The sequence below is a fragment of the Moschus berezovskii genome, chromosome 15 (genome assembly GCF_049115385.1).
Source record: "Moschus berezovskii isolate FMDL1 chromosome 15, NW_MosBer_1.0, whole genome shotgun sequence".
Taxonomy (NCBI): domain Eukaryota; kingdom Metazoa; phylum Chordata; class Mammalia; order Artiodactyla; family Moschidae; genus Moschus; species Moschus berezovskii.
In genome coordinates this window covers 85990876-86010671 of record NC_142474.1, presented here as the reverse complement: position 1 = coordinate 86010671, position 19796 = coordinate 85990876, and the positions used below count along the sequence as shown (strand labels likewise).

At 40.0% G+C, this 19796-nt stretch overlaps 1 pseudogene; it reads right to left on the bottom strand.

Annotated features, from left to right (window-relative positions):
* LOC148775505 (ankyrin repeat domain-containing protein 26-like) overlaps positions 1-19796 on the bottom strand; it is a 180123-nt pseudogene that overhangs the window by 154938 nt on the left and 5389 nt on the right.

Genomic DNA, 19796 nt, shown 5'->3' with positions numbered 1-19796 from the left:
CAGGGATGACGGAAGCGTCAGGGACATTGCCTTCAGTTTGGGGTGTAATAAATTACTTTGAGGCGTGCAAGGGACTCAGAAGAAAGGAGTTGGGTAAATACATTTGAATTAGACATAGATAAACTTATTCACGTAAAACATATACTGTAAAGATAATTATTTGTAAAAGATACTAACCTGGTATAATTAATGCAAACCTAGGCAGAATTCTGAACTTTTGAAAATAAAACAATACCAGGGGAAGAAATCTGTGAGGCTAATTGTCAATTATATATTACAACATGTTTCAAGGATATAAAAATATACTGTTATAAATATATGCAAATACTTGTTTCTGTTATATTACCATAATAAGCATTTTTAAGTTTAATGAAAAGGTTTAATTGTACAACACCAATTCAAGATGTGACAAGAAGACACTCTTTTAAAATTGACTTTAAAAGACAAGTTTTAATTTGTCGAAGAGAAATGCTTATGTGAGGATGGAATTATGAGGCAGTTTAAAGTGCTACTATGACATAAGAAAGAAATAGAAAGCCTATTTGAAAAGATCCCATTCAAAATGGAGGGAGAAATCAAAAGCTTTACAGACAAAGCAAAAATTAAGAGAAATGAGCACCGCCAAACCAGCCTTTGTGGCTCAGCTGGTAAAGAATCTGCCTGCAATGCAGGAGACCTGGGTTCAATCCCTGGGTTGGGAAGATCCCCTGGAGAAGAGAAAGGCTGCCCACTCCAGTATTCTTGTCTAGAGGATTCCATGGACAGTCCATGGGGTCACAAAGAGTCGGACACGACTGTGTGACTTTCACTTTCACACTAGCCTCACAACAAACACTAAAGGGATTTACAGCCAGTAAACTCAAGAAAGGAAAGACCTACAAAAGCAAACCCGAAACAATTCAGAAAATGTCAACAGGAACACATATATTGATTATTACTTTAATGTAAGTGGATTCAATGCACCAACCAAAAGATATAGAATAGCTGAATGAATACAAAATCGACAGCCAAATATATACTGCCCACAAGAGACCCGCTTCAGACCTAGAGACACATACAGACCGAAAGTAAATGGATGGAAAAAGATATTCCATTTGAATGGTAACCAAAAGAAAGCCAGTGTGGCAATCCTTATTTCACACAAAATAGACTTTAAAATAAAGAATATTATAAGAGACAAAGAAGGACACTACATAATGACCAAAGGATCAATCCAAGAAGAAGACATAACAACTGGAAATATTTATGCCCCCAACATAGAAGCACCTCAATGCACAAGGCAAACACTAACAGGCATAAGAGGGGAATTCAAAAGCAACACAGTCATAGTGGGGCACTTTAACACCCACCCTTACACCAATGGACAGATCATCCAAACAGAGAATCAATAAGGAAACCCAAAACTTCAATGAAACATTAGACCCAATGGACCTAACTGATATCTTCACGACTTTCCATCCAAATGCAGAAGAATACACTTTGTTCTCAACTGCACATGGAACATTCTCCAGGATAGACTGCATCTTGGGCCACAAATCAAGCCTCAGGAAATTTTAAAAACTGAAAATATATCACGTATCTTCTCTGGCCACAACACTATGAGAACAGAGATCAACTACAAGAAAGAAATGACAAAAAACACAAACTCATGGAGATTAAACAATTCATTACTAAATAACGAAAAGGATATTGAAGAAATAAGAAGGGAAATCAAAAGATTCCTAGAAACAAATGACAAGGGAAACACGACCACCCAAAACCTATGGGATTCAGTAAAAGCACTTCTAAGACCAACCTAGATAGTATATTAGAAAGCAGAGACATTACTTTGCCAACCAAGGTCTGTCTTGTCAAGGCTATGGTTTTTCCCGTGGTCGTGTATGGATGTGAGAGTTGGACTGTGAAGAAGGCTGATCGCCGAAGAATTGATGTTTTTGAACTGTGGTGCTGGAGAAGACTCTTGGGAATCCCTTGGACTGCAAGGAGATACAATCAGTCCATTCTAAAGGAGATCAATCCTGGGTGTTCATTGGAAGGACTGATGCTAAAGCTGAAACTCCAATACTTTGGCCACCTCATGCGACGAGTTGACTCAATGGAAAAGACTCTGATGCTAGGAAGAATTGGGGGCGGGAGCATATTTTATATGCTTTTATTAATATATAAATTATGCATCTATAATGTTCTTCAAATTTCATGAAAATATCAACATACATTTACATGAAACATATTTAAGACAGAGGCTTTGGTTCATAATATAGCCCTTGTATACCGATCTGTATTACTCTGAAAGTTTTTGTTTGTAAACACTACTGCATTAGAATGGAATTTTGCCACTATAAACAATGTCACTCGATTGGACCCACATGGTCATCAGTCTGTACCTGAATGTTGTAAAGTATTACTTGAGAGAGAGAAAAATTGATTAACAAATATTTTTAACTATTCACTGGGAAAATAACTGGTAATCAAAATTCTGAGGAGGACATATGGCTTGAAAAGAAACATTTAACGGAACACAAGATGGGGCTAAAAAGGTAAAAAATTTTAACCTAAAATTCTCATCTCACAATTGGTGGACACTGAAAAAAATACTGCAACCCTTTACTTTTCACGTATTTCTTCTTTATTTCCTTGTTATTCAGGACCCCCTTCCTCAACATAACTCAACTGAACTGTTACCTGTAACATTATATAGGATACCATTTGTCTATTCATTTATTCACATTCAAAAACTATTAACATGGTTCTTACACTCGAATCCTATGCTACATGCTCCAGGAGTGCACAATTGTTTCCTGAACTCCACTAGCTTACACTGATACGGGGCTGTAAGATGAATACTTAAATCACAGTAATAGAAAATGTCTGAAATCTGAAGTTTTAGAATGTGACACAAGGACTTGGAGTAGGTTTTTTTTAAACTACAATAGAAAAAAAAATCTCAAGTTGTAAGTTTTATCTTATGGTTACTAAAAGTCTCTGCTTTTATGAAGTGAAAGTCACTCAGTCGTGTCCGACTATTTGCAACGCCAAGGAGTATACGGTCCATGGCATTCTCCAGGCCAGAATACTGGAGTGGGTAGCTGTTTCCTTCTCCAGGGGATCTTCCCATGCCAGAGATTGAACCCGGGTCTCCCGCATTGCAGGCAGATTCTTTACTGTCTGAGCCACAAGAGAAGCTGCTTCTATAGCTGGTGATTATTTCAGGCAAACATGTATTCTTCAGCGAGATGAAGAACTGTGAATATACTCTTAATGGAATGCTTGAGAAAACACAGTGGAATCCCTTTATAATATGGATTTTGCAGAAACAGAATTTAAATTTCTAAATCTCCATAATTTCAACTTTTATTTTAGTCTTAATGTAGAGCCACGACAGAAACAGAGAAAGACAAAAAAAAAAAAAAAAAAAGGCCCTCCTAACAACTCTAAGAAACGAAAATAAAGTCCGGGGGTCATGGGTAGGGGGCAAAACTGGATAATATATGCTATATAGTTTTGGAACTGAAAGGCTCCAGGAAGATTCCAAGATTATTAAAATAAGTAATTATATCCACTAAAGATATCACTATGAGTATTGCAAAAGTCATGTCCTTATGGTTTAAAATTCACAGGACGACTCTTTATCCTTGACCAAAATTCCTATTTCCTTTATTGTGGGAAAACCTTTCCCAATAACATTTTCCTGTCACTATATTTTCCAGCCCATTGTTTTCTTCACCCCACCTTCAGTATTTACCAAAGTTAAAAATTCAAAAAATCAACTAGTCATATTTTTATAAAATAGTTTGCTCTGAAGGACTTTCCATTACAAACTAAAACAGTAAGACGGATACCACTGCTGAATTTAAGAGTAAATACTACATGAAACTAAATTCAGAGCACGAAAAGTAACTTCAGAAGAGTGCACTTTACCTTGGTTTCAAAATCTAAGACTTCATCATTTGATGTAAGCCTTGAACCAACACGAGGTTTGCTGGAAAGCCTTTAGAGCAAAAACATACAACAAAAATGAGTGAGTTCATTTCTTTAAACGAAAAAAAAAAAAAAAAAAAAGCAAGTCTGGCTATCTATGTAGTAAACAAAGTTTCTTGACATAATTAAAATTTGACCTGCTTTAAGACATTTTAAGATATTTTGATGTGGACCATTTTTAAAGTCTTCATTGAATTTCTTGCCATGTTGCTTCTGTTTTATGTTTTGGCTTTTTGACCCCAAAGCATGTGGGATCTCGGCTCCACCGACAGGAGATTGAACCCACACCACCTGCATTGAAAGGAGAAGTCTTATTAACAATCTTATCACTGCACCACCAGGGAAGTCTCCAAAACAGATTTTAGTTACCTATTTCTACTTCCGTCTCTCCCAGCCTAGGACATATGTAGGTTTAAGACTCATTCTTAGTTTCCATAACAAAGACTGACAGCCAATATATTGGCTGCTGCTGCTGCTGCTAAGTCGCTCCAGTCGTGTCCGACTCTGTGCGACCCCATAGACGGCAGCGCACCAGGCTCTGCCATCCCTGGAATTATCCAGGCAAGAACACTGAAGTGGGTTGCAATTTCCTTCTCCAATATATTGGCAGAGCCTGAAAATAATATGTTTTCACCAAGTCCTAATAGCTGAACTGAAAATCTAATTGATGGACTGACATAACTTTTGCTTGCCCAAAGTGGAATAAACCTGATGACTTAAAGCAGGAGGACATGCTGCTCCTTCTCCATTGCCTGTCCCTGGTTCAGAGACTAATCTGAGTTCAACAAGAATGGCAGTCTTGGTCCTTCAGCAGGGAAATCACTTATGGAGAAGGCCCCATTCCTCCCCTTTACTGTAGAGGGAGTACAGGAGTGCCCCGCAATGTCTGAAACTTAAAATGGACACAGGTCAAAGAACTAATTTATATGTTTCACTGATATGCTGCACGGGTACCTCTCAGTCTCTGCTGAGGGACACGAGCGTGGATGTTGCAGCCAGGCAGGCCAGCTGTCAAATCACAGGTCAACTCATTTTAACCATGGAATCATGGGTCAATTCATCAACCTCCCCGAACCACAGTTGCCTAATTAAGTAAAAGTAGGACACAGTTACTTTCCAAAGCTGCTCCGATGACTCCATGCGGTCACAAATGGTAAGCACATAATGCAGTCTCTAACCGAGGGTAGAACACTCAGCAAACATCAGCTTCTCTTCTCTGCGTGTTCTCTTAGTAACTCATGCAATTTTTAAAAATCTGTCAAATCCTACCTGCTTAAACAGTCTTCTTCAGAACTCTTATCCACTATTAAATAAAAAAGTAAGACACATTTTAAATCAACAAAAGAAACATACAGACTATTAAAACCTCAAGACCGATGTTGTGTTTAAAAGTATTCCTTTAGGACCACACCTGGAGCCCACACTAGAGGGAATACTGATTGTACTACACTCATGGGCCATGAATGCCTAAGAACCATTCCTCTCCTTTACAGTCATCAAATGTAGAACAGAAAAAAGGACAGACCTGCTGTGGACAATGACCATAACCCTAACCAAACTCCAGAAGACGGACAGAAAATGACACGACACCATTAGAATCAGCACTGTCAGCTGACAAGGGCACACGTGAACAGCACAATGTTTCTGGACTCCCATTCCCTGAGCAGAGAACAGAGCCTGCAGGTGTCTTGCTGGGACATGACACAAATTCTCTGGCTCCTCAGTTCAGGATGAAAACGCCCTATCACAAGGAAGCCTGGTCTACAGGCGCTGAACTTCAGAGCGTGGTAAAACATAGGAAACAAAGTCTTCCTGGTCTTCTTTCCGAATGTAATGCAGCTTACCCGGCTCTTCCGTCCATTCGATTCCCCAGGCAAGAATACTGGAGTGGGTTGCCATTTCCTTCTCCAGGGGATCTTCCCGATCCAGGGATCAAACCAGTATCTCAGGCATTGGCAGGCGGATTCTTTACTACTGAGCCCCCTGGGAAGCCCCCTTTGATGAGATAGAGGTCTACTAAGTTGAAAGGTGTTCTCAGACACCTCGTACAATGTGCGAGATGCCACATCAAGCGGACATAGTGGTGTTTTTGCTAATGTGAAGTGTTTGCACTCTTTTACTAGAATCTACAGAGTCCCAAGTTGATCTATTTGAAAATCTATTATGATACTCTTTTAAATAATGGCAACAGAACATGTTGTTCTTACAAAACTATACTATCATGACAGTTATGCAACACACAGAAGAAAACATTTGGGTCTAATAAAGTCAACCTATCTCACTCTTTTTGGATCTGTGAGGAATAAAGTTGGCAATAGAGACCTTGTTGGTACAACAGGCAAAATAACCGGTGCTTCTCAACTAGGCATTGCTTTTCTGATCTGTAGTATTAGAAGGTATTTTTCAAAAGTAATCTCTTCCTGGTATGCTGCACACTGGCTCAGCATGGTAGTTCTTTTTGTTTTTTTTTTTTTTTTACTAATTATTATAAATAGTTAGCACAGTGCCATAAACATTAACAGTTAAAATATCACCAAATAAAAAAGTACTATAGAATACACAGTTGCAAAAAGCTACATTAAGTTATTTTACAACTGTCTCAAGCTGCAAAAAGAAAAAAAAAACCCAATGCCTTCCCTAAGTTATCCCTCTCTCAAAATAATGCCATTTATATTATAAACCATGAGCTCCCCATCAAAAGACGGGAACTGCTTTTGTTAATTCATATATATATATATGTATATGACTGTATCACTTTGCTATACACCTGAAACAAACACAACACTATAAATAAAATATAGTACATTATAAAATAAAAATAAGTAACACATCTTTGGGGCTTTACTCTGAGTTAGAGTTCCTATCAGGGGGATAACAGCACCATAACCACACTGAATCCTCATAAAGAAGGCACACGAATGACGGGGTTACAAGAGTTACAAATATGAGAGCTGCTGATTTCCCAGAAACTACAGCTCACAGAAAACCAACAAAGGCACGAGATACAGACCATTCACTTATGAATGGGTAAGTATGGCAGTTCTTATTGTTTATCATTAGTTATCCTACCAGGAAGGGATTGTTGAGTGAGGTTCCCAGTTTAAACTACGGTAGCTTTTTCAATGAGACTAATCACTACACAGTAACTAATAACTATTCATTCACTAAATGCAAACTATAAAAATTAAAGTTCCACTTTTATAAGAAGTCCAATTTGCTATAATATGATTATAGACGAAATATATATCATGCTAACAAACATTTTTTTCTGATTTACACCAAAATCTAACACAGGATTTTAGGGGCCGTGATTAAAAACATGGAATTTTTTCCAGACAATACTGTCTCTGATGTTAAATTACACAATTAACTTCTTTAACAATTCTGAATACTAGACTATTAAGAAATTAATTTAAAAATAAAACACACATGCAATTTACACTAACTTTATCATAGTTCTTTCATTATTGAAACTTCCTCACTCCTAGTTTATCTATGGTAGAATCACCAAGAGTAATTCATTATTATCAGATGACGTACCTGGGTTGCTCTTTTCGGGAGCAGTTTTAGGCCTCTTTTCTTTATACTCAGAGATCAGTTTGCAAATGCTATGTGTTAAAAATGTGATAAATAATATTTTAACACTAATATGAAGAACAACTACCAAATATGTTAAATTCTTAGATTATTTCAGACAGACAATGTCAGCGATAATGTCAAAACTACAACTGTGCCCTACATTTCACGTTTCTAAGTTCTACAGCGTTTCACTCACCATGGATTTAGAGGAGGAAGGAAAGGCAGAGGCAGCAGTCATCCACTGAGGGCCATACAGCTCAGTGGATTCACTGGGTTTGGCTTGGCGCACGAACACCCTTTCAGACTCGCAAAGCCCCGCTCTGCAACCAGCTGCTCTGTGTTCCTGGAGAAGCTGCTTCTCTTGAGTTCAGAGTCTTCCTCTGCCTTATTTCACAAGGGGATTAAGAGGACTCATTGAGGCAATATATCCCCAAATGCTTGCAGAGACAGCCAAAGAAAGGAATGGTTCTTGAACTTTATTGCTGGAACTACTTTGAAATCCCAACAAAGCCAATGTCTGTTTTCTTCTATGTTTAGCATTCAAGGGTTGCAGGAAACTGTGACTAATTACGGTGACTAGTTGTTCTTTGTGGTTTGTTGTTTAGGGAATCTCAGCCCTTATATAATTGGTACCTAAATTTATAAGATATGAACTCACTACACTAGAGAACATAATTATCCCCCATTACTGCAGGTAATTACACCAAGTTCAGAAAACTAATCACAATCAAGACCTGGCCTGGACCACTACTCACCCTTCTCCACCTACTCAAACTCTCAACCAGCAGATCTTTCTGACAGTGATGCTTAATCTCCATGTGCATCTCCGATTCACTTGGAAGACATAACCCTACTCTTACAATGGATGCTGGCAAGTCCTAGGCAGGGCTTACCTCTCCAAATTCCTCTCTGAACTAACTTACGTGAGATTTAAGGATTTCTGGTGAATGGGGCAGACTCAGAAAACATTTACAGTTGAGGCAGATAAATCCTTTGGAAGATTTTCATTATTACAGGAAACAGATCCCATAAGGGGGCCAACTGTAACTATGGAATCTCAGGCAAGCTGACACCCACTACTCTGGAAAGGATGACAGGGAACCTATGACCTAAGGAAAGGTGCCCCCACAGGATAGAAGCTGCCTGCACCAAACAGACAACTCTCACTGGTCATGGAACAAGTAACAGTTAAAATTCTTTTTTGGCTGCACTTTAGTGAGAACTGGCATTTTAATGTGAACACTTACATTTTAAAACCACTCATAGCAGCTTATTCTTCTGCGGTCCATCCAAAGAGATCTCGAGAAAAGACGTCAGCACCTCGCTGAAGGAGAAGAAGGACTACATCCATACATTCAGAATTGACAGCAACCATGAGGGCGGTTCTAAAACAACAGTGAGATAACGTCACTCTCAGGAAGTTGAGTTAACTTCCAGAAACAGCTCATTTGACATGCTTTGCCAAGTTAACATCTTGCCCTTCCATGAAGAGCGGACCATTTACATGTTCAAGTGTACACCATCGTAAATTACTTCCAAGGTTAAAATGAAGGGATGGAAAAGAAGCCTCCTGTCCCACTGCGATGGTACGTAGCAGCATTTACTATTTCAAAAGTCCCTGATGAGGACTCCCCTGGTGGACTAGGGGCTACGACTCCAGGCTCCCAATGCAGGGGGCCCAGGTTCCATCCCTGGACATGGAACTTCATCCCACATGCCGCAACTGAGAGTTTCCACAGCTCGGACCCCACGCAGTCAAATAAATAAGTGCTTTTAAAAAATAGTAACAAAGTCCTTGATGGACGAGAAACTATGCTGAGGTCGCTTATCTGAGGCAGGTGAGTATTTAAGGGACGAATCCCCCATTTCCTCCTTAGTCTGATACATTATATTTCAAAGTCAGCTAGAGGTTGGGTTAAGCAAAGGCTATTTGCAGGCTTAAAACAAAAATATTAACAATAATGGAAATAAAAATAGTCACCATGGCACTTATTGATGTTGACAAGCATGTGCTCTTCACTAAAGGAAATACTATATATACACACAGCCACTTTTGAAGGATGTGTTACTATTTGCCTTTTTGTGTCAGGAAACTTATTTGCTGATGATGAGTTGTGTGCAGAAGGTCATAACCCTAACAGGTAGGAAAGCTAGGAGTTGAACCCAGTCTGAATCTAAAGCCCATCATTTTCATCTGCATCATCCACCTCTGACTTATCATTGTTAAAGGAACGGTTTATCCAATTAAACCTATCATTCTTCCTTCTACATTCACTGAAAATGAAAACATCAAAATGTACTAGAAATGAAAAAGGATAAAAACTGATGACCCCACAGTGTCTGGGGACAGTGATTACTAATCACTGTTTTGTTGTTGTTTAGTCACTAAACTGTGAAGGACTTTTCTTCAATTTAATAACATCAGTATCTTTCAGAGAAAGTAACTGAAAGCAAAGAGTCACCCAAAAGACAAAATCAAGTCCTTTATGTTTAGTATGCATCTTTTAAGGAAAAACAGATACGAAGTAGAGGTGAAACAATCATTATAAAAGCATTAAGAAACTCGATACCGTCATAAGGTAAACTAAAAAGCAGAATCCATATTTTATAAAGCTAATGAAACTAGTATGAAATCCCTCAGCTACTCCAAGATCAACCAGAAACAGGAACAGGTTGCATATGACATCATTCAATATTAAAAAGGAATATGAATCCTGCTATATATTTCTGCTATATAGTTTTTCACGATTCCCGGTCAGAATAATTGATTTTCTACCTAACTGATGAAGTGTTGATCACAAATGAAACCTCTTATTAATTTAATCTTGATGTTAGCACCAGAGAAAGGCACTAAGGTTTTTAAAAAGAAAAAGAACAACTGTACCTTTTCATGTTATCAACTGCGTGTATTTCTGCTTCTTTGTTTACTAAAAATTCCACTATTTGCTGTTTCCCTTCACTTATGCCAAATAAGAGTGGTGTGAGGTCATCCTGTAAAACGGGAAAAACCATTTCTAATGTACATAGTTAACCTATTTCTAAGCTGAACTGAAAATCATGCAACAGATTCTCTGAACTTAAACATACAACTCAGAAAGTAAAAAAAAAAAAAAAAAAGGAGCCCTTCCTCCTCATCCCCTGGGGCACCTTCTATCTCTTCAAGAGGCTCCTCCTTCTGGCCTTCCCTGGGGGTCCAGGGGCTAAGACCTGAGCTCCCAAGGCAGGGGGTCCAGGTTCCATCCCTGGGCAGAGAACTAGATCCCACGTGCCGAAACTAAAGATCCCACGTGCCGAAACTAAAGATCCCACGTGCCACAACTAGACCCAGTGCAGCCAAATACGTCCCTTGAAAAAATAAATAATAAAATGCTCCTCCTCTACCTCTTCTAAAGATGAACCACAGAGTCATTCTCTAAAACTCACTTTCAACATTTACTGGTTCCAAGGATCTTTCCTTCTATCATAATATTTCTCAGGAATATTGTAGTATTTACTTGCTCTATTACTAGTCTCAACACTCCTCCAGAGAAAATCAATTACCTACTAAATCAACTACATATTTTAGGAACAGTGCTGAGGCAGGAATATATAATATTATCTGTAGCATGCATAACCTGTCCAAGGATGACCAAGAGTAACCTCAGGAGGTTACAGACATTCCAGTGGGAATATTATCCTCTACATGAACATGCAAAGAGAAAAGTTATTTTGTTTTTTTTTTTTTTCTTCCAAAACACCAACTGTGGGCACCGTGTTTTTCGGCTTTCTCAGCAAAGTCTCCTGAAATTTAATCTTACTCGTTCTCCCTTGCTTGTTCCTTCCCCCGCCCTTAAGTTAAACTGACGGGTCAGCATTAGTTAGACGCCATTTTGACGCAGAACAACACCGCTTATCTTCAAAGACCTTTCTTGAGGACTCACGTGATTACCTCCAGACCTCCAGGAGGAAGCTGCCTTAATCCCAGAGTTCTGGTCTCTGTCTTGCTTTACTGCTCTTCCTTAAAGATTACGAGGTGAGCTACCAATAAATATGCACTCAGCGTTTTCTCGGGGATTTGCTCTTCCATGAACTCTCCCTGCGCTCTCTCATAATCCTGTGTGTTTGGGAGGCTCATTCAGTGTGAAACCGCCACAACCAACTTAAAAATTCTAATTTGAAAAATTCAATCCCATCCTTAAGAGATTCTTTTAAAATATGAAATCAATTATAGATTAACTAGACTGTCTTTAAAACCTTGAAAGAGTTATCAAAATAAACTATAAAACAAGAATTGGAAACTCAAATGCTTATGGAGGGAAAGCTGGTGACGTGAGTAAGTGAAAAAGCCAGGTGAGGCTGGCAAACCAGCAAACACACGCCCCGTACAGAAGGGGAGGCCGCCACATGCAGACCAAACAGTAGAATGGGCTCAGCGGGGACCAGATTTAGTTCTCTGAGAAGCCTGAAATGCAGACTTCTGCATGAGGTTGCTAAATTTTTAATGCTGACTCAGTTTGTGGAGGTAGGTAAGCGAAACATATGCAAGGACCACATTTGGTCTGTAGCCCACTTGTGGTTTTACATTCTGCTGTTTCCAAACAGGTGGGTATAAAGCAAATATTTGTATGTGAAAGCTTTCCTTTCCTTAGTATCATGTGTTTCACAAGAAAAGTGGGTCTCAGTATGTAATAAAAGTTGCTCTGGACTCATAATTCTGTTAAAATAAATTTAAAAAACAAGACTCAAAATTCCCACTTGAAGAATGTTTCCACTGCTTGTTAAAAATACACTCTGTTTCTAGGATTCTCCCAGATTATTAACCAAATGGATAATGAGTTCCTGAGACTGCTGAAACTAAATGACTAAAACAATACCCATCTGTACTAACTTCATGGGTTCTGATGTTTAAAGCTATCATCTTGCTTATGCCAGGGCTCAGCAAATCTAGCAGACTCACTGCAAGAGTCTGTCCTGCTGACACCAAAAGAAGGCTCGTGAATTACTGTTACTGCACTCAGGAAAACCCTGTTGGTAACAAACATCTGTTGACCTAATGACCTGGTTGATAACAGAAGGTGCAAAAGTCTTAAAGGGTCAGACTCCAGATGAAGTAACTTCGCCATGACCAAACCTCTAAAGACTCTTGGCGTGTCACTGAATAATTAGTGGTTGGAAGGCAAAGGAGTTATATCATTCAAGCCAATAGATATTGCCAAAAATATTCCTTTTAACTTCTCCATCACAGAGGCAGAGGAAAAAGTCAGGCTAATATTGTTGCAGAGGAGGGAGCTGATGGAAGTAGCTGGCACTGATCAAACTCCAACTCTTCTATAGATTACTTATTTTAGAGATAGGTGCACTTATAAATTATACTTAATCACTCCATAGTTCTTCACCAAGGATAGTATCAGAATCTCATGGAAATATTTCTAAAGACACACGTCCAGGCCTTCCTCGATTTATTCCATCAAAACCTTCAGGGAACAGCCTAGGCTTATAAATGTTTTTATAAGCTTTCCCAAGTGACTGTGGTTTTCACCATCACAATCTAGCTGAGAATTAGCGCAGTAAACATTCCAGTCTCATCTCTCACCCACATGGCCAATTCCTTCTCTTACTTGAGGATTTGAAGAAAAAAGAAAAGCGTGAGACATAAGAGTCATCAAAACTGCATTAAATTTTCCTGGGTAAATAGTGGTAGAACAGGGACTAGTAAACACAAAAGGCAACCTGATCTCATTGTTTATAAACCCCTTACTTTCTATCCAGACCCAGATTGAGAGCAGAGTCTAGACTCTTATCTAACTGGGTGTTTCTGCCAGAATAGGATGATATTTCTGTTAAATATTTGTTCTTCTCTCTTCTTTCCAACTTAATCACCACCTTTTCACTGCTGATCTGATTTCTGCAGAGTCTTCCTAAAATTGATACCTAGGCAAGTCTCCAATTCACTCAATCTCTTTCTCAAAATAACAACTATTATCCCTGACACTGAAAAGCACCTTACCAAAATATATAAAGTGAAGGGGAAAAAAAAACAAAAACAAAAACCAACAACTCAGGACTTCTGTGGTGGTCCAGTGTCTGGGTCTCAGTGCTCACAGTGTAGGGGGTCTGGGTTCCATCCCTGGTAGGGAACTAGATCCTGCATGCTGAAGCCAAGACCTAGCACAGCCAAATAAATATTGAAATGAATAAATTTTTAAAAAATTAGCTAAAAAAAAAAAACAAACCTCTTCTTGGCATACCCCAACTGCCAAAATTCCACCTTGATCTGCATTTTTCACCTGCTTGCTCCTTTGCCTGTCCTTTTAGCCTCGGAAGCCTTGAGCAATGCGAGAGAAATCACTTTTATATAAATCATTTTTTCATAAAATTGGAATGTGTTAACAGCAGCAAGATTTCTATGATGTTGTCAAATGCGTGTTTGAGTTTTAAGACAAAGTCTATTTCTAAGGCAAATTTTGCTTTACTGTGTTATTTTAGACTAATTAGAAAAAAAGCAATTTTTTTCAGTAAGGGAAAAATACTTGGAAAAAGTTTTTCCTTTAACAAGTGCAGTGTTATCACAGATATGTGCCATAAACACAAAAAAGAACGCTTTACTCTCTAATGCTTCTTGAGTAATATCGTGATTTAAAGTGACATGTTAGACAATCAAGTGCTTCCGAAGTATTTTCACTCAGGGAAGGCTGGAGCTTCCACACAGTGAAAACTGAGCCCACCTGTGAGAGTGGGGGAGCTCTCTCTGCAGCTCCTGGCGGGGCTGCAGCCACAGGAGAAAGACCGGGAGGGGCAGCTTCACCATCACCAGCTCCCCTCACTCAGCTGCAACCCCACCAAGCAGCCTCCCAGGGCTGAGCGTGGGAGACCCGAGGTGTGTCCCTGGCAAGCCAAGTGGTCACCAGCACAAGTGACTGCCCTTGCTGGATGTCACACGTGACCTGAGCCACTTGACCGGATCTCAGAACCGGGGTCCTGGAGGGCTCAGGGCTGCAGGCCCGCTGCCTCCCCCGCCCACTTGCGCTGCCCCAGCTTGGGTGCTGGGTCTCCTTCCTCCCACCCCCATACCTCCCCAAGCAGCTGCACCCATTCCCTGAGCCTCTGGAAGCAGCCACCCACCACGTCACTGCACTCCCCCGAGGCCTTCACTTTTTGTTGGACTTGAGCCTACCACCCACTCCTGAGCACGTTCTAGTGGGAAAATCTTCCTTCTGGGGTAGAAGGGTGGCTGAGAAAGAGCACTTGGCCCTTTCTGTGGGCTCTGACATTTTCCACCCACCCCGACTTGGCTTTGGAGTTGTTTCCATGGTAACAGGGCCTGCTGGACACTACTCAGTCTACCTATTTACATACTGTTATCAGTAAAACACATCGAGTTTAAAAAAATGCTTGGCAAATATTTGGTCAGTAAAGTTAGTTGAGCTATACCTCGTTCCTGGCTTCTATATTGGCGTCATAGGAAAGCAGCTTTGCTGCAAGTGAGACATTCTGGTAAAGGACAGCGTAGTGGAGAGCGGTGTTGCCATAGACGTCCACGACATTCGGGTTGGCACCATGCTCCAGCAGAAGAGTCGCACACTCCTCCTGTTGGCATTCTATGGCCTGTCAGTGTCGTGCCAAGAAAGAGAGTGTAAATTCTAGGAATTCAAAGGAAACAGTCCACAAGCTTCACCAGTTCCCTATATTTCAATGATATAAATTCATTTTTAGTCTCAGTAGTTAAATCACATCCCCCTCACGGGGATATAGTTCGCTGCCCCATACCTTCATCAGCGCGGTCTTGTTTTCAGCGTTACAGAGGTTCAGCAGGCATTTTCTCTCCAGGAGGAGAGCTACCACCGCTGCATGACCATTGGCAAAGGCCAAGTGAAGCGCCGTCCTACGAGAGCAAGAGCAGTTTTCAGGAAACTGCCGTGTAACTGTTCCAAAACAAACAACTCTTCATGTGATTGAAAACACTCAGCAGCATGGTACTCCCTTCCCTCTAAATAAATATTTCGTTTTCTTCTGGAGAAAGAGCAGCATATATTAGCTTTAGCTCCCCTTACACAGTAATGAAAGAACAGTCTACTTGAATGGAATGTGCAAGACCTGGAGACTCAGCTCGATGCGGGTCTGACCTTGACTTTCACTCTGTCACTCAGTAGATGCCACTCAGCCTCTCTGTGCCTCAGTTTCCTCATCAGCAAAATGGAGAGAGAGTAGCAGTTATCTCACAGGACACCGCTGCGATGCCTCACTGAGATCCATGCACAGGGTTCAGAACGGTTCCTCGCACAGATAACAGCTAGTAACTGTTAAATTATATTACCATACTTACTACTGTTACTACTCTCTTACAAGGACAACATCTAAATGAAGTCAAAGGATATTACACCTCCTTTGCAGACCTGTTTTGAGGATTAGAGACAACACTGTACTTTGAGGATTCTAATATGCTCATTTTCTCACATTTGAACGTCTCTGACATTGGAATATAATTTAAAACTCACAGTCTTTACAACTATAAATTGTAGCATTTTTGTTTGTTCATTTCTCATTTTTCCTGTTGGTCTAATTCCCATGAGGTGTTTTCGCCTAAGGTTGCTTTAGAGATGATGTATGTTATATATTATGATATAAAACAGGTGCACAACACAGTGAGCCACAATTGTGAAAGGTTAGACTGCATTAAAGTGACTATAAAGTATGAGCTATATTCCCCATGTTGGACAATATATCCTTGTAGCTTGCAGGATTTTAGTTCCCTCACCAGAGATCGATCCCTGGGCCCAGAGCAGTGAGTCTTAACCACTCAACGGCCAGGAAATTCCCAAGATTCCCTTGACTTCTGATAAGGCTGAAAGTTGTCACAGGATACCAACCCTTACACAAACTTCCAAATTAAATTGAAAGTGACAAATTATTTGTATCTGTGCCACATTCCTATTAGTGACAGAAAGACAAGCCCTGTCTGCTCATCCGACTTCCCTACAGATAGGTTGATCTACAGAGATTTTTAAATTTTGGGGGGTTGCTATCAGATTTTTTTTTTTTTTGGGTGCCAAAACCCAGGAAACTCCAGAATTCTTGCCTTTGAAATCATTCTTAGAAAGGTCTCTGGGGTGGGATATATGTATACTTATGGACAGGGAGGCCTGGCGTGCTGTGATTCATGGGGTCGCGGAGAGTCGGATACGACTGAGCGACTGAACTGAACTGAACTGATAACTGATTTATGATGTTGTACAGCAGAAACCAACAGAACATGGTAAAGCAATTACCATCCAATTAAAAAAAAATTAAGGTTAATAAACAGTAGAACCAGAAAAAAAAGAAGGTCTTTGTCAGCACACAGAAAATGTATAGATAGTAATTTCATTTTCCTTCTGATACTTTTTTCACCCTGTGTATTTAAAATTTTTGATCCATACTCCATTTGAAACTTTTTGGTGATAAAAATCCAGTTACTTTTCTCTAAATAGTTACCAGGTTATTTCTCCACCATCTACACATAATTTATCTTTTCTGATAGAAAATGTCATCCAGCAAATTTTGACATCTAAAAGGGCAAATCTTGTCTACTATACAAAACTTTCATCACAAAAAATTAAAGACAGCATGTGTAACCCAAAATCTTCAAAATCACGATATGTTTATTTGGTTTAAATATGGAAAGACCATATATCCTAAGAAAATGTCTTCCTATTCAAAGACACATGGACATCACCAGATGGTCAACACCGAAATCAGATTGATTATATTCTTTGCAACCAAAGATGGAGAAGCTGTATACAGTTAGCGAAAACAAGACCAGGAGCTGACTGTGGCTCAGATCGTGAACTCCTTATTTCCAAATTCAGACTTAAATTGAAAAAAGTAGGGAAAATCACTAGACCATTCAGATATGACCTCAATCAAATCCCTTATGATTATACAGTGGAAGTGAGAAATAGATTTAAGGGACTAGATCTGATTGATAGAGTGCCTGATGAACTCTGGACGGAGGTTCGAGACATTGTACAGGAGACAGGGAACAAGACCATCCCAATGGAAAATAAATGCAAAAGAGCGAAATGGCTGTCTGAGGAGGCCTTACAAAGAGCTGTGAAAAGAAGAGAGGCGAAAAACAAAGGAGAAATGGAAAGATATAAGCATCTGAATGCAGAGTTCCAAAGAATAGCAAGGAGAGATAAGAAAGCCTTCCTCAGTGATCAATGCAAAGAAATAGAGGAAAACAACAGAATAGGAAAAACAAGAGACCTCTTCAAGAAAATTAGAGCTTTCAAGGGAACATTTCATGCAAAGATGGGCTCGATAAAGGACAGAAATGGTATGGAGCTAACAGAAGCAGAAGATATTAAGAAGAGGTGGCAGGAATACACAGAAGAACTGTACAAAAAAGATCTTCACGACCAAGATAGTCACGATAACGTGATCACTGACCTAGAGCCAGACATCTTGGAATGTGAAGTCAAGTGGGCCTTAGAAAGCATCACTACGAACAAAGCTAGTGGAGGTGATGGAATTCCAGGTGAGCTATTTCAAGTCTTGAAAGATGATGCTGTGAAAGTGCTGCACTCAATATGCCAGCAGATTTGGAAAACTCAGCAGTGGCCACAGGACTGGAAGGGGTCAGTCTTCATTCCAATCCCAAAGAAAGGCAATGCCAAAGAATGCTCAAACTACCGCACAATTGCACTTATCTCACACGCTAGTAAAGTCATGCTCAAGATTCTCCAAGCCAGGCTTCAGCAGTATGTAAAACGTGAACTCCCAGATGTTCAAGCAGGTTTTAGAAAAGGCAGAGGCACCAGAGATCAAATTGCCAACATCCACTGGATCATGGAGAAAGCAAGAGAGCTTCAGAAAAACATCAATTTCTGCTTCATTGACTATGCCAAAGCCTTTGACTGTGTGGATCACAATAAACTGTGGAACATTCTGAAAGAGATGGGAATCGCAGACCACCTGACCTGTCTCTTGAGAAACCTGTATGCAGGTCAGGAAGCAACAGTCAGAACTGGACATGGAAAAACAGACTGGTTCCAAATAGGAAAAGGTGTACGTCAAGGTTGTGTATTGTCACCTTGCTTATTTAACTTCTATGCAGAGTACATGATGAGGAACGCTGGGCTGGAAGAAGCACAAGCAGGAATTAAGATTGCCGGGAGAAATGTCAATAATCTCAGATATGCAGATGACACCACCCTTATGGCAGAAAGTTAAGAGGAACTCAAAAGCCTCTTGATGAAAGTGAAAGAGGAGAGTGAAAAGATTGGCTGGAAGCTCAACATTCAGAAAACAAAGATCATGGCATCTGGTCCCATCACTTCATGGGAAATGGAGAAACAGTGGAAACAGTGTCTGACTTTATTTTTTTGGGCTCCAAAATCACTGCAGATGCTGATTGCAGCCATGAAATTAAAAGACGCTTGTTCCTTTGAAGGAAAGTTATGACCAACCTTGATAGTATATTAAAAATCAGAGACATTACTTTGCCAACCAAGGTCCGTCTAGTCAAGGCAATGGTTTTCCCCGTGGTCATGTATGGATGTGAGAGTTGGACTGTGAAGAAAGCTGATCGCCGAAGAATCGATGCTTTTTAACTGTGGGTGTTGGAGAAGACTCTTGAGAGTCCCTTATACTGCAAGGAGATCCAACCAGTCCATTCTAAAGGAGATCAATCGTGGATGTTCATTGGAGGGACTGATGCTAAAGCTGAAAGTGCAATACTTTGGCCACCTCATGCGACGAGTTGACTCACTGGAAAAGACTCTGATGCTGGGAAATGTTGGGGGCGGGAGGAGAGGGGGAAGACCGAGAATGAGATGCCTGGATGGCATCACCGACTCTGTGGGCATGAGTTTGAGTGTACTCCGGGAGTTGGTGATGGACAGGGAGGCCTGGCGTGCTGTGATTCATGGGGTCGCGGAGAGTCAGACACGACTGAGCGACTGAACTGAATTGATTCAAAGACACAGCCAGCTTCCTACTTCAAAACTGTCTTCTAAGGTCCTTCAGCAAGGAACATAAACACAAAAGTTTACACTGATATAAAATGGATATTGAATTGTACTTGAAGCATTTTTAACCCAGAAGTTGACCTGTCATGGGGATTATTTTTCTCACTATGCAGTTTTCTGTAATATATAACATTATGGTATAAAAATGTGTACATTAAAAATAAGATGCCGACAACATCAAAAGTCTGTCCACTGCCAATATCCACAATGGACGATCCTTGAAGAAGAGTTTTCATCAATCACATGAGAAAA